General features: G+C 41.5%; 1 protein-coding gene across 1 annotated transcript in view; it reads left to right on the top strand.

The window, feature by feature from the left end:
• CTNNAL1 (catenin alpha like 1) overlaps nucleotides 1–13,899 on the top strand; it is a 474,086-nt gene that overhangs the window by 301,652 nt on the left and 158,535 nt on the right. The gene's annotated exons all lie outside the window — the stretch shown is intronic.

The raw sequence follows: 13,899 nt of genomic DNA, 5'->3' as shown, positions 1-13,899 counted from the left end.
ACCTAATCTCCGAGGTAGGAGTCCAGGATAACCTGGGCTCTAGCGATCACAGGATGATCACATTTAGCGTAAATAACAATATAACAAGGCAAGAGGGGCGCATAAGAACACTAAACTTCAGAAGGGCAAACTTTCCCAAATTGTGCTCAATGATGGAAAGGGTGAACTGGGACAAAACCCTGGGAACACTGACCAGGGAGGAAAAATGGGAATGCTTTAGGAACATATTAAACAAATGCATCTTGCAGTGCATTCCTATGGGAAATACATTTAGAAGAGACAAAGCCAAACCTGGGTGGCTAAACCGTAATGTTAAAAAACATATTGGGGGAAAAAAAATGGCCTTCAAGAAATATAAATCAGAGGGTACAGTATCGGCTTTCGAGCAATGCAAGGAGGCAAATAAGAAAAGTAAATACGAAATCAAAATGGCTAAAATCAACTTTGAGAGACAAATAGCGGAGGATAGTAAAAAGAACCCAAAGAAATTCTTTAAATATATCAACAGCAAAAAAAACTAGGGCAAAGCATGTTGCACACATAATTAATGATGATGGGAGGATGGCTACAGAGGACACTGAAAAAGCAACCGTGCTGAACGCTTTTTTCTTGTCAGACTTTACACATGAAAAGGAGGGGTACACTGACCATGACTGTATGCTTAGTAGTAATTCACAGGACTTGCCGCTATGGCTAACAGAGGGTGAAATCAGGAAAAGGCTGGATAAAATTAACACAAATAAATCACCAGGCCCAGATGGTGTACATCCGAGAGTACTCAAAGAACTTAGACTATATCTAGACCACTGTTCCTGATCTTTGCTGACAGTATTATGACAGGAAATGTACCAGGGGATTGGAGGAAAGCAAACGTGGTACCGATATTCAAAAAAGGGTAGAGGCATGTCCCGGGAAATTATAGGCCTATCAGTCTGACATCAATAGCATGTAAACTTCTGGAGGGGATGATAAGGGACTATATCGTAGAGTTTGCTAAAGACGACAACAACATCATCAGCAGTAATCAGCATGGGTTTACAAATGGGCGTTCTTGTCAAACCAATCTCTTAACATTCTAGGAGGAGGTGAGCTGTGAGCTAGATAGGGGGAGACCAGTGGATGTGGTGAACCTGGATTTTGCTAAGGCGTTTGATACAGTTCCCCACAAGCGCTTAATTTATAAAATAAGGTCTGCATCGCCTGCAGGGTTTGCTCTTGGATTCGGAACTGACTAAGAGGGCGTGTCCAAAGGGTGGTAATAGCGCATACTCAGACTGGTCTGAGGTGGTAAGTGCGGTCCCCCAAGGCTCTATCCTGGGACCAACCTTGTTTAATTTATTCATAAACAGCATTGAGAACGGGATCAGTAGTTCTATATCAGTTTTTGCAGATGACACAAAATGGGGCAGGGCAATAACTGCACAGCATGAAGCAGATATCCTACAGAATGACCTGGACAAAATAACAGAGTGGGCAACGACATGGCAAATGAGGTTTAATGTGGAGAAGTGTAAGGTTTTGCACTTGGGGACTAAAAACATAAAAGCACAATACACTTTAGGGGGGGAACCTTTGGGGGAAAAATGGAGAAAGATCTGGGAGTCTTGGTAGAGGATAGACTAGGCAATAGCATGCAATGTCAAGCGGCAGCTGCCAAAGCCGGCAGAATATTAGCATGCATAAAAAAAGGGATGTATTCCAGAGCGAAGACTATAATCCTTCCACTTTATAAAACATCTGGAGTACTCTGTCCAGTTCTGGTCACCAATCCTCAGGAGGGATGTGTTGGAGCTGGAGAGAGTCCAGAGAGGGGCAACTAAACTAATTAGGGGATTGGAGGACCTTAATTATGAAGAGCGTCTGCAATCGCTTGATTTATTCTCCCTGGAGAAGAGACGCCTGAGAGAGGACATGATAGCAATTTATAAATATCTCAATGGTGATCTCAGCATAGAAAAAAAGCTATTCAGTCGAAAGGATTGCATGAGGACTCGGGGGCATACAATGCGATTGGAGGAGAAGCGCTTTAACCTCAGGCAACGTGGGAGTTCTTTACTGTTAGGGCTACAAGATTGTGGAATTCTCTACCACAAGAGGTGGTTTCTGCTGGAGGTATGGTGGCTTTCAAAAGACTCTAAAGGCCCGTACACACGAGTCAAATTCGGCCGGGAATTTTCGTCCGACGACCGATCTGCCGGTTTTCGGCTTGTTAGTATGGTGCTTCCGACAACCAGAATTTTTTCGGCCGAAAAGTCGGTGTGCAGGCTATAAAATTTTTGTCCTCCGTCAAAACACGTCCGATTTTCGTGCAGTCAGTACAGATTTCGACAGGGAAAAATCTTATGAGCAAGACTGGGCATGGTCAGAGAAGGAAGAACACAAAGAAAGCAAACCAACACATGACATCACTTCTGAAGTAGAATTTTGTCGGGCGGGAAAATTCGTGTGCAGTCTAGGCACACCAGTCAACAAAACACCACTCTGGACAAAAGATGGACGACCGGTCGGCGGAAATTCGCTGCGTGTGTACTAGGCTTTAGACGTACATCTCAAGGAGAAAAACATTCAGGGGTATGAGAGATGATTACGGCCACACACACCAACACAGGTTGAACTGGATGGACTATGGTCTTTATTCAACCTCGCCTACTATGCAACTGTGTAACTATGAAAAAGTGTGGTGTGCATTTGTATTCAGCCCCCTTTACTCTGATACCCCTAACTAAAATCTAGTGGAACCAATTGCCTTCAGAAGTCACCTAATTAGTAAATAGTCCACCTGTGTGCAATTTTTAATCTCAGTTTAAATACATCTTTTCTGTGAAGTCTTCTGAGGTTTGTTAGAGAACCTTAGTGAAGAAACAGCATCATGAAGGCCAAGGAACACATCAAGACAGGTCAGGGATAAAATTATGGATACGTTTAAAGCAGGGTTAGGTTATAAAAAAAATATCCCATATTTTGAACATCTCAGGGAGCACTGTTCAATCCATCAGCCGAAAACAGAAAGCGTTTGGTACAACTGCAGACCTACCAAGACATGGCCGTCCACCTAAACTGACAGCCTGGGCAAGGAGAGCATTAATCAGACAAGCAGCCAAGAGGCCCATGGTAACTCTGGAGGAGCTGCAGATATCCACAGCTCAGGTGAGAGAATCTATACACAGGACCACTATTATTTATGCGCTCCACAAATCTGGCCTTAATGGGAGAATGTCAACAAGAAAGCCATTGTTGAAAGAAAGCCATAAGGAGTCCCATTTTCAGTTTGTGAGAAGCCATGTGGGAGACACAGCAAATATGTGGAAGAAGGTACTCTGGTCAGATGAGACCAAAATTGAACTTTGTGGCCTAAAAGCAAAACACTATGTGTAGCAGAAAACTAACACTGCACATCACCCTGAGCACACCATCCCTACTGTGAAACATGGTGGTGGCAGAAGCATATTGTGGGGATGCTTTTAATCAGCAGGGACAGGGATGCTGGTCAGAGTTGATGGGAAGATGGATGGAGCCAAATACAGGGCAATCTTAGAAGAAAACCGAGTCTTCAAAAGACTTGAGAATGGTGCGGAGGTTCACCTTCCAGCAGGACAATGACCCTAAACATACAGCCAAAGCTACAATGGAATGGTTTAGATCAAATCAAATTTGTGTTAGAATGGTCCAGACCTAATTCTAAATGAAAATCTATGGCAAGACTTGAAAATTGCTGTTCAGACAGTCTCCATCCAATCTGACAGCTTGAGCTATTTTACAAAGACTGGGCAAAAATTTCACTCTCTAGGTGTGCAAAGCTGGTAGAGACAAACCAAAAAGACTTTCAGCTGTAATTGCAGCGAAAGCTGGATATGCAAAGTATTGACTCGGGGAACTGAATACAAATGCACACCTCACTTTTCAGGTAATTATTTGTAAAAAAAATCTGAAAACCATTTATCATTTTCTTTTCACTTCATAATTATGTGCCACTTTTGTGTTTGGTCTATCCTATGAAACTCCAATAAAATGCATTTACCTTTTTGGTTGTAACATGACAAAGTGTGGAAAATTTCAAGGGGTATGAATACTTTTAAGGCACTGTATATGCATGCACTTTACAGTTCTGTGTACCGTCATTTTATCTATGTAAATACTCTTGTATGTGTATTTTTAAAATAGTCTCCAAAATTGGCTATTAAGTTTTGAGACTTCAACAAGTGAGTGTAATCTGCTGGTATTAATGTTCAGGTAAGCTGAGATACAGCAAAGTGTTGTATAACACTCCAAGGTCAACTGGAAATCAGTCACAATGCCAAATATAGAACAGACATCCGGTCTCCCAGTGACATGCAATTGCATCCTTCACTGTTTATTAATATTTAACCTCCACAGGTTCTTAGACAGCAGCTCTTTAATTTGAACAGCTTTTGTGCATACAAAATGTACTTTGTATAAATTGCCGATAAAGCAGAGGACTAGTATGTACTAACATGGCTTTAATTGTGGCCTGATATTGTACAATAATTATAAATCTCAATAATACACAAAATAATTGTTTTACAATGCAGGAGCCTAATTATAACTTCTGGCTAGAATTCAAACTAACAGCCAGAGTCTGCAATGCCCTCACAGTTCAGCAAATAGCTGTCAGTATCTTAAAATAATGTCTGAGGACATGAATTGCTTCTGAATGTATGCAGTTGATGGCAAAAAAGGTCCAAACGGTCTATTGATTGTGTGTGTGTGTGTGTGTGTTTTTTTTTTATATATATACATTAATATGTTTTCTTTAGGGAATAGACCTATGTTCAACCTAATCATATATAGTTTGACATAATGTTGACTCATTTACTACCTCTTCTTGAAGTTTGTTGCAAACATCTATGGCTCTTACAGTAAAATACCCTGTCATTCTTTTTCTTGAACCTTCCGGCTGCTTGTTTTAGGTCATGCTTGCATGGCTTCCTGAGGGTCTAGGATAACTCTTATGCCTTATATAATCCATCCAAAAATTTGATTGGAGTATGGCTCCACACAAAACTATTGCCAGTGCCGAGCAATTTCGTTGGAGATTCTGTAAACCTCAAAGTAGGCTGAAGCTGTGCTACTGAAGCAAGTACGCACCCCAGGTGGGGGGGGGTTTAGTTCAGGAGGGTGAGTTAGTGTTAGGCAAGTACAGTTATTTAAAGTGTATGTGAAGCCAAAATAAATAAATAAACTTATGGAATACATGCACAGACTGGGACAATTATGTAGTGCAGACCCGGACTATCTTTATCTAAAGTTTGTTAAACAAGTGCCATCATCCATTTGTATGAATAGCCTACTTTCTATAGTAAAGTTGACACCCATTTGATGTAATGCCTTTATCTAGTATGCCAGTAAGGAATTAATCTTGGGCATTGACTTGTGCCTGGGGCTAGAGCAGGACACATTCTGGGGGGTTAAAGCAGGCTTAAGGAAAGTGGCCCAGAGTTCTGGTCAGGCTAGGCTGGACTGTTCCCATCCTGGCGCAATATAGCGTTTTGATAACATTGGCTCTCCCAGGGTCGTCTTATCGAACTGTGGGGTACCACAAGGGAGCCAGAGTACAAAAAAGGGTTAATTATGCCTGTGCGTATGCCTACATAACACTTACATCAACAAATATGTAGAAATAACGAACACCAATAAAATGTGAAATAGAATAGCATGCTAAATACCTGAATGACGGTCACAAAAAAAAAAAAAATTGCGTGGGTGCTCCATTGCAGCACTCATTTTTCATTGGTTCCCATTGCAAAACACATTGGTGCTTATTGTAGGACTACAACTTTTCATTGGTGCTCAGAAAAAACCTTAAGCACATCCGAAGGACTTCAGGCAGCCATTTGTTTTTGGCACTACAAGGACATTTGGTATGACATTACCAGGCTCTCTGGCAATGCCCCACTAAGTGGTATGAGACCACTAATTTTTTCTATTTTTTAGTACAAAGACACTGAATATTTCTGAAATGAAATGTTTCCAATGAGATTTACAGCAATGATTTTGCTATTCGCAAAAATAGCCCAGATCTTAAGATAAATGGTAAAAAAGCCACCTATAAAGAATAGTGGGAGTAAAAGTTGATATAACTTTAAAATCTTGCTATTTATTGACCAGCTATTTGTTTAGTCCGTAAATTGAACAGTATAGTGCTGTGTTGGGGGGAATCCCTGGGCACTTTAAGGATGACTTACTCTGGAAAACACCTGTTAGTGCCTAATGCCTGCTTTATGGACTTGCTGCTACTATACAAGATAGGTGGACAGGTTACCATAAATAATGAATAGGTTGTTTTGTTATTCAGAAACGCAACCTTGTATAATCTGAAGGTTTCTTGTCTAGGCAAATTATGTCATACATTCCATGAGTCTTGAAGAGGGGAGGCGAGGAGGAAGGGTTTTTCTCAGCTAAACACTCTACTGCATGCAATCTTGAGCTTATGGCGGATGGATTCCAGGAAGTAAATGCTAAATTAATCCTCTGCCTTTTACTTAAGATGGCCACGGCCAGAAATGCTAGGGGGTGTTTTTCTCAACTAATCAAAGGATGGAGACATGGATGGGTAATGTAACGGATCAACTGGCACCCCGGACTGGGTACCTCCTTTGACGGATGCTTCTAGTGCTTCCCGAGGGCTCCAAGCACTTCACCAGACACCATAAACACCTCAGACCCCACGAACCGCCGCAGCTTGGTTACGGTCTCACTGTCTCCTACCCACCCTGGACATTTGACAAGGTTCAAGTGGGTGAACCTCTTTCCCCAGAAAGTGCAGCAGGAACAAGCTCTTACACAAACTCTTACAAGAGCTTAGTGATTATCCAAGGGAATATGAAGGACATAGCAATCCCTTGTAGCATATTCCCCCAATGAGAGACAGGACTCTAGATTGAGGGTGAAGTATAACTCAAACTTTAATGGTACAGCTGCTCTTTTATACAGTTTTCCCTCACAAGGTTACCGCCCAGGTGGACCTTGTTGGGGACAGGACATGACATTCGCAATCCTATAGAAACAGGGTTTTACACTCAGTCATTCCCATACAGTGTACACAATCCCTCCCCTCTGGCTGATTACAGTTTCATATGCAGATGAAAGTGTATACAGGAACAAATTATCTACCCATCTGGACAGAACAATGTGAGGTCATTAACATTTAACAATGGGACAGACACAATCCACCTTCCCTCCCAATACACAAACAATAGGGAAGTCTGCCAATGACAGTCTGTCTCTCTCACAGACAAGCACACGGAATACACATTATCTAGAAGTCAGACTTCATGGCAATGGTCTATAGCAGTCTAGTCTCCCAGTGTATAGTGGGAATAAATCTTCATATTTCTATATAAAGATATTGCTGACAAATGTCCCATCTGAAGCAATTCAAACCATGAATTATCTGCTCCTCACCTCCAGTGACGGTGAATACTGTCACAGGTGAGTTTGGTTTAAATATGAAAAGTGAATTAAATATTATTTTTGGTTTGTGGTACTCAAATACAGTGAAGATCTGCTTTAAGGGAGAAAGGGTGATTTTTATGGTAGCTTAGTGTATGGCATTGCAGTGTTTTGCTTCTGAAATGTTGAGAAAGGATGTCTAAGGGCCTATTCACAACTTGGGTTGAAGGCAAACATGCTTTAAAGTGTCACTAAACCCACACCATAGAAAACTATCAAATTATGTATTAAAATTCTGTTCATACTCGGTCACTATGAGATTAATTTTCTGTATTCTGCAAAAATCCTGGTTGATACTGCTGCTCTTTATCTCCACCCTCTGTTCATGTCCATGCCCCCAATTCAGCTAGGGATTTTGCAGCTGTGGTGGCAACTCTGCACACGCTCAGTTTTCAGGGAGTTTCTATGCTGAGCATTTCCTCCCTATCACATCTAAGCAGCCCATGTGAATATAGCGTCACACATGTGGGCGTATGCACAGTGGTAAATGACAGCCCATACCCTCCCTTATTTTCCATGCCCACTAACCAGCTAAACCGGATTTGGGCGGGATATTACATGTAGATTGATGAAGGCCTCACCTCCCTGTTATTCCAATACACAGGCTGGAGGGACATGACACAGCCTGTGACTGGCAGAAATCCGCCCACACCATGGTATTTCCACCATGATAAAGATTTGATTTAATTTCACATATATACTGTATATATTTGTATGACAATTTAAACTTGAGTATTGAGGTTTGTTTATTTTTATTCTGTATTCCAAAGGTTTTATTATTTTATTTATTTTGAACATGGGACCAGCAGCAAAGGACTAGAAGATCCTCCTGCTTATGTTTCCCTGCAGACAGGCTGGGAAAGGGCTAGGACATTTGACAGCTGTATGTTGATTAAGAAAAAGGTTCTTAGATGTGTTTTTTTTTTTTAAATTAAAAGAATTACAGTGCCATCATCCACATACAGAAATAGAAGGGACAACGTGATTTAAGCAGTGCGTGTTTAGTGTCATTTTAACTCAACACCTGTTGCTTGTGTTAACACATTGCAGTGCCAATCATTGAGTGGCAGCCTAACACATTAATCCAGTACACCTCTGATGCACATGCAATGTAGCACACCGCAGTGCACAGTAACATACTATAAAATCACACTGCTGAACAAGGAATATCCATTGCATGTGTTAGAAAACGTCATGGTCAGGGAGTTTGTCAGCAGCTAGAGTTAGTGAAAAGCATGAAAACCTTTTTTTTTTTTTTCTGTATCACAAGGAACAGAAGTTTAGGTTCAGCATTTTGGGATAATTTGAGTTCTGCACGATGGGTAGAAAATGGCGGCACTTAGTGAATATTTTAAATAAAATTATGGAAAAGGAAGTAGTAAATACCAATCACTTAGGCTGCATTGTATGTGTGTTATTGTATGCAAGAGTTGCACGCCTAGAATAGATTTTGTTTTGCCTTTGTTGAAGACACTTTTTCTTTTGCCAAATCTAAACTGGAAACAAATGGCACTCATTAGATGTGCTACCCAGGAGATAAATATAGTTTAATGTACCCAGGAAAGAGATCTCTCCATTCTCAATACAGAGCACACATACAGTTGATTCTTTTGTATTAAGCTAGGAATTGTTCCTTGATTAAATTATTTCCTCTGCATGAAACAATTGTTGTGCAGCTTTATTTGGGTATAAAGGCAGACATGAGAAAGGAAAACCTGACAATGTAAACTATCGGCCCATTTCTCTGGGGCTTGTCATTTGTACAGAGTACGAATAAAAGCCTAGTTGCAAAACCCAAAGTTTTAAATGTGTGGTGCTTTTCATAAGCCTAATACTGGTTAATGTTTAACCTTTGTTTAGGATTTTTAATTATTTAGAAACTTTTTGAATGAGCTTGTCAGTTTAAGAATTATTTTCTGCTTTGATGTAATTTAGTCATTGTTGCATTAAAGTTATAAAAGTATTTTGGAATTTGTTGTGTTGCTACATAATGATTCAGCCTTTAACATTGTTGACTTTACTGTTAGCTGAAGCACTTGATATTGTGTTGGTAGAGACAGTTAGGATGTCGGCACACAAGTAGATCTGACCTCTTGATCCCAAGGAACCGGCAATTTGGATCTTTACATGTGTTTGTTTTTTTTTTTTGGTTTTTTACTCAATGTTTTGTACACGGTGATGAAGGGAAAAAAGAGAACCATGTCTGTCTGGATGTCTACCCCCAACGCAAATTTTACATGTGCATACTATGCATTTGTGAATGTTCATTTAACTAAGGTACCTGTTGGCAACATGTGGCATTACTTTTCTAATGTGCACCAAGATGCTTAGGTGGATTATGGAAACTTCCTACACTGGAAATTTGCCTTTCTCTTTCCTTCATTGACGGACACACCTCCTGATCCTGACAATTGGGTTATACTGCCCATTACATCAGTAAGACACTAGGAAGAAACAATCTGGCTACATCTATGGGCAGTCACAGGGGGTATACTCTCTCTCTCTCTGCTATAGATACTGCAGTTTTTTTCTACCTAGTCAGGAGTTAGGACCTAGTTCCTTGCTGGGATCTCTGGTACTGGCAATTTTTTTCCTTTTTAGAGAGAAATATTTTCTCCTGGTTTTTTCCTGTGAGATCTACAGCCAACTGCCGGACTGGGTGACGGGCTGGATAATCTAGATCCAGTGATCACCCCAGCCTGGCTAGCGAGCGCGCCAAGGGGGCACAAAAAATGTCCTGGCGGCTCTGGAGATAGTCGGCATTCTAAGGTGGGGAGAACAGTTTGTCCCAGCCCTCTCCACCATATACATTCCTGGGGTGTTAAACTAGCAGGCGAATTACCTCTGTCTGCAGGCGTTGGACCAAGGGGAGTGGTCCCTTCATCTGGAAGTGTTTCATCAGTTGTGTCTCCCGTGGGGCATCCCTGAGGTAGATATGTTGGCATCTCGGCTCAAGCTTCTGCCAAGACTCTACGCAGGATCAAGGCAGATGGGATTTTGGTCATCTTAGTGGCTCCGGACTGGCCTCGCCGGGCTTGGTACTCCGATCTAGTGCAGTTGTCCATCGTTCCTCCCAAAGGTTTTCTCTTATTTTTTTTTGAATGAAGACATTGTGTTGCCTTCCCTCACCAAAATATCCAAAGGAAATTGCCTTGCATGCCTTGAATGTGGTCCGGGCAATTACGGTGTACCTTACAGTTATGGAGTCATTTAGGAAGTCAGACTCACTATTTGTGCTCACGGATGGGCCTCGGAAAGTGTTGTCCGCTTCCTCTGTGACCATTTCCAGGTGGACAGACAGACGGTGATTCAGGCCTATTCCTTTAAGGGTCAGCTTCCACCTTTTGTAGAAAGATGATCCCCACACTGGTAGTTGGTAGTAAAAAAAAATCTTCATTTTTTTCCAGGAACCACAGAACACAACTGCTGATGAGTTCAGTTGACACGTTTTAGCCTATAAGGCCTTAGTCATAACTGGTTCCTCCTTTCCCTGTAAAGGCGCACTCTACTTGGGCGCTTAGTGCCTCCTGAGTATTCTATCATGAGGTATCAGTGATGCAGGTTTGCAAGGTGGCCACCTGGTCATTGGCGCACGCTTTTACAAAGTTCTATAAAGTGGATGTGTTGGCATCTGTGGATGCTTCTTTTGGCCGCAAGGTTTTGCAGGCTGCTGTTTAGAGGACTTGTTCCTCTTGAGGGTGTATTTTTTATCAGGTGGGCTCCAGTTGTTTTGGTTAAGCTCCTGTTGCCAGTTTGGCTACTGTTTGGCCTTGGGAATTTTTTTTTGCTGTTCTCACCCCTCATGTTTAACACTGCTTTGGGACATCCCAATGGTCCTGAAGATCAGGAGCTTTTTCCATCAATGAATGTAAGAGAAAATGGCAATTTTGACTTACCATAAAATCCATTTCTCTGATGTTCATTGATGGACACAGCACCCAACCCTCTGTCGAGTTGTAATTCTGACACTGCTTGTAGCAAAACTGAGTACCTATATAGCAGGAAGAAGGAGTATACTCCTTGGGACTGTCCATAGGCGTATCCAAATTTTCTTTCTGCCTAGTGTCCTATTCCTGTAGGGGGCAGTATAACCCAATGGTTATGAAGATCAGGAGGTGTGTCTGTCAATGAACATCAGAGAAATGGATTTTACGGTAAGTCAAAAATCCCATTTGCCACCCCCCCCCCACACCCTGAAGATTTGGAATGGATTCAAATTTTTGACTGGTTCTTAAAGCTGTACCTGGTCCATTTGGGAAGGTGCCCCCGAAGTTCCCATACCAGCAAAATCCTGTCACATTCCATCACTTATGAAAGTAAGGAGAGCATATACAGCAAAAAAAAAAAAAGCTGTCAAAGGTTTAGTGACACAAAAATGTAGTTGACCTTTACCCAGAAGTACAACAAATCTGGCAACTCACGTCAGTATGAAGCTTGCTGCAGAATGCTGATTTTCTATTGGATTCAAGTCAGGTGATTGGCTGGGCCATTCTAGCAGCTTTATTTTCCTTGCTTGAAACCATTTGAGAGTTTCCTTGATTTTGTGTTTGGGATCATTGTCTTGCTGAAATGTTCACCCTCATTTCATCTTCATCATCCTGGTGGTATGGCAGCAGATTTTTATCAAGAATTTCTTACATTTTTCCATTCATCCTTCCTTCAATGATACGAAGTTTGTCAGTACTATATGTTGAAAAACAGTCCCCACACCATGATGTTCCCACCTCCATACCTACCTGTTGGTATGGTGTTTTTGGGGTGATGTGCAGTACCATTTGACCTCCCAAACATGGTGTGTATTATGGCTTCAAAAGCGTTCAATTTTGGTCTCATCTGGCCAGAATATATTTCACAGGCGTGTCTAAATGTTGTTAAATGGGCTTCAACATGCTTTTTCTTCAGCAACGGAGTCTTGCTTGGTGAGTGTGCATACAGGCCATGGCGGCTGAGTGCATTACTTATTGTTTTCTTTGAAACAATTGTACCTGCTGAATCCAGCTCTTTCTGAAGCTCTCCACAAGTGGTCCTTGGCTCTTAGACAACTCTTCTGAAAATTGTTTTCACTCCACTGTCAGAAACTTTGCAAGGAGCGCCTGGTCATGGCCAGTTTCTGGTGAAATTATGTTCTTTACACTTTGGGGTTATGGCCCCAACAGTGCTCCCTAGTAAATTCAGAAGTTTAGAAATTATTCTGTAACCAATTCCATCAGTATGTTTTGCAACAATAAGGTTTCAAAGGTCTTGAGAGAGCTCTTTCCTTTTACCCATCATAAGATGTTTCTTGTGTGACACCTTGGTAATAAGACACCTTTTTATAGACCATCCGTTTAAAACTGAACCAGCTGATATGAATTTGCACTGGAAAGGGGCAGGATTGCTTTCTAATTACTGATAGATTTCAGCTGGTGTCTTGGCTTTTCATGCCTCATTGCAACTCCCTTTCTTCATGGTCGCAATACATTTTCCCTGTGTCATTCCATTTATACATATAACTTAACTTCTAAACGTATTTGTTTTGATTTCTTTGTATGTATTGATTGCATGAATTGTTACTGAAATGTGTTCAAAATTGCATGTCAGTAGCACCTTAAAGAGGAAGTAAACCCTCCTAGGACACTTTTACCTATAGGTAAGCCTATGATAAGGCTTACCTATAGGTACTGTAAATATCTCCTAAACATGTGCAGTTTAGGAGATATTTACCTTACATGCATCCAGTGACGTCACTGGCGCATGCGCTCTGAAGGAACGGCACGGGCGGCCGTTCCTTCAGAGTCCTGTGCCGTGACTGTCGGCTCCCGCGCATGTGCGCGGGAGTGACGTCACCGTGGCTCTGGCCAATCAGATGGCCGAATGCCGCGAACCCGGAAGACTGGCGACTGGACATGTCGCCCGTCATACAGGTAAGCGATCTGCACTGCGGGGGCTCGTTCTAAGGTAAGTATTGCATAATGAGCTAGTATGCGATGCATACTAGCTCATTATGTGTTTCTCTTACAGGTTACCAAAAAAAAAAAAAAAAAAACTTTGTATGGGTTTACAACCTCTTTAAGAAATCGAGTTACCTAGAAAAATGGTGACGTGTTCAGTACTTATTTTACCCACTGTATTTAGTTACGATATATGGTATGGTGATGCAGCCCACCAAGGAGCAAGGGTGGAGAAGGGTGATGCATCAAAGTACATAATGTGGAGGACTAAACGTAAGAGGTGCAATTAACCCTTTCACCTAAGGCTACTGGTCCACAGCATATTAAATGACCTATAATGTAGATAGCAGGTTCAGATTCACCAGGGACACCAAGCCAAGCAGATTTGTTCATTAGAACATCTAATACTTTCCTACTTTATCGAGTACTTTAAATGGTTTTGGATGGATTTTAACCTAATTTGGCCATACATAAAGCTTGAGTCTGTAAGTGCCTTAAC

The sequence above is a fragment of the Pelophylax lessonae genome, assembly GCF_965119305.1.
Source record: "Pelophylax lessonae genome assembly, chromosome: 5".
Classification (NCBI taxonomy): domain Eukaryota; kingdom Metazoa; phylum Chordata; class Amphibia; order Anura; family Ranidae; genus Pelophylax; species Pelophylax lessonae.
The sequence above is the reverse complement of the archived record's forward strand: the minus strand, read 5'-3'. Positions and strand labels throughout refer to the sequence as shown.